We start from the raw sequence: 2,364 nt of genomic DNA on the forward strand, positions 1-2,364 counted from the left end.
TTGCGGTGGTTCACGGACTCCTAGCCCAACTGCTTGTTCTGTGGCGCTGTGGGGTCCGTGGACCACGTGTATATTGGGTGTGGGCGTTTGCACTCCCTTTTTGATTTCCTTAAAAACCTTCTCCTCTGTTTTTGGCTGCACTTCAGTCCCACGCTCCTGATCTTTGGGCACCCGGTACGGAGGAAGGAGGGCAGGTCTGAAGACCTCCTCGTGGGTCTGCTCCTGGGCCTGGCCAAACTGGCCATCAACAGGTCCAGGCAGCGGGCCGTGGAGGGGGTCGTTAGGGCCGACTGCCTGCCCCTCTTCCGCTTTTTACGTTAGAGCCCGGGTGTCCTTGGAGAAGGAGCACGCGGTGTCGACCAACACCCTGGAGTTGTTCAGGGAGAGGTGGGCGCCGCAGGGAGTGGAGTGCCTCATTTCTCCCTCCAACTCTATTTTGATTTAGTCCCTACCCTCCCCTTCACTGTTTTGATCACACAGCACTGTCCTTTGATGTGAAGGGCAGTGTTTGTCACTGGCCACCCGGGTGTTTTCCTATCTTCCTGGAGAAAAGAAAAAAAAAGAATAGCAATGTCCAGGCAGGAGGATACACGACAACGTCCACCTGGTCCGGGACCTGATCCATTTCTGTCGACGGGCTGGTCTGACGAGCGCCTTCCTGTCTCTCAACCAGAAGGTGTTCGACAGGGTCGATCACGAGTACCTGCTCGGGACTCTGCGGGCATTCGGGTTCGGGGCGCAGTTCGTTGCCCGGATCCAACTTTTGTACGCCGCCGCAGAGTGTCTGGTTAAAGTTAACGGGTCCCTGACGGCGCCCCTTCGCTTCGGGAGAGGAGTACGTCAAGGCTGCCCCCTGTCTGGCCAGCTGTATTCCCTGTGCGTGGAGCCTTTCCTGCGCCTCTTGCGGAGGAGGTTGTCGGGGCTGGTTCTGCGCGGCGCGGGCACGGGGGTAGTCCTCTCGGCCTACGCCGACGACGTGCTTCTTACTTTCACCGACCCGGCTGACCTGGGGAGGATGCGCGAGTGCCAGGCCTTGTACTCAGCAGCGTCTTCCGCCAGGATCAACTGGGCCAAATGTTCCGGACTACTGGTCGGCCCGTGGCGGGTGGACTCTCTGCCGGAGGAGTTACGGGGGTTCAGCTGGAGTACCACCCATCTCCTCTACCTGGGGTCTACCTCAGCCCGGCTGAGGAATCCTGGCTGGCCAACTGGCAGGAGCTGGAGGCCAAAGTCTCGGCTCGCCTAGGCCGCAGGACTAGGCTCGCCTAGGTCGCTGCGCAGGTCCTGAGTCTCCCTATTGAGGAGGACGGTCAGTCACTGGTGTGCGTCCGTACCCAGGTCGCGACGTTCCATCTTCAGACCTTTACGTCGAACCTCCTCCTAGGTAGTGCGCCCTGGCGACGTATTTTTTCCGCCAGGTGCGTAACCTCAACTACGACACGCAGCTCCTGTTCGTCAACCGTGATGGTTTGGAGGTCGCCCTCAAGACTGTCTGTCTTTTACCAGGACCTGATCACTGTCTTGAACATGGTCAAATCGCATCGCGCCTACCCTCCGGCTGGAGTAGCGGCTGTCGTCAGGGAGCCGTTGCTCAGGAATCCGCACCTCCGTACTCACGGGTTCGAGTGGCTGTCGGAGGGGAGGGCCTTGGCGGCGAGGGTGACCAGGGTCGGGGACGTGCTGGGTGCCGGGGGCCTGGGCTGGACGCTACCGCAGGACATAGCGAGCAGGGCAGCGGTAGACGTCCGGTACGTAGCCACCGCCATCCGACGCCTTAAAACGATGGTGCTTGGACCCCAGCCCGGATGGAATTTCACATTGGCCCCAAGGTCCTGTACGTCCTGTGGGAGCCTGTGCCCCACAACCTGAGCCACCTCCGGAATTTTAAATTTGTTTCTTTCAAGGATGTGAAAAGGAGGGCCCTATATCGACTGCTGCTGCACACCGTCCACCTCTTCTCCCTCATCGACCATCCGGACACGCCTTGGCGTGCCCATTTGCCACCGGGCGGTGGGGATCCCCAGTGGAGGGCTCTCTACGTGGGAGTCCTCCCCTTTCTCTCGGGGATCTGGGGTAGAGGCTGCTGCACGCAGCAATCCCCTGCAACCGCAGGTTGCGGTGGTTCATGGACTCCCAGCCCAACTGCTTGTTCTGTGGCGCTGTGGAGTCCGTGGACCACGTGTATATTGGGTGTGGGCGTTTGCACTCCCTTTTTGATTTCCTGAAAAACCTCCTCCTCTGTTTTTGGCTGCATTTCAGTCCCACGCTCCAGATCTTCGATCACCTGGTACGGAGGAGGGAGGGCAGGTCTGAAGACCTCCTCGTGGGTCTGCTCCTGGGCCTTGCCAAACTGGCCATAAACAG

The sequence above is a fragment of the Chiloscyllium plagiosum genome, chromosome 6 (assembly GCF_004010195.1).
Source record: "Chiloscyllium plagiosum isolate BGI_BamShark_2017 chromosome 6, ASM401019v2, whole genome shotgun sequence".
NCBI lineage: Eukaryota > Metazoa > Chordata > Chondrichthyes > Orectolobiformes > Hemiscylliidae > Chiloscyllium > Chiloscyllium plagiosum.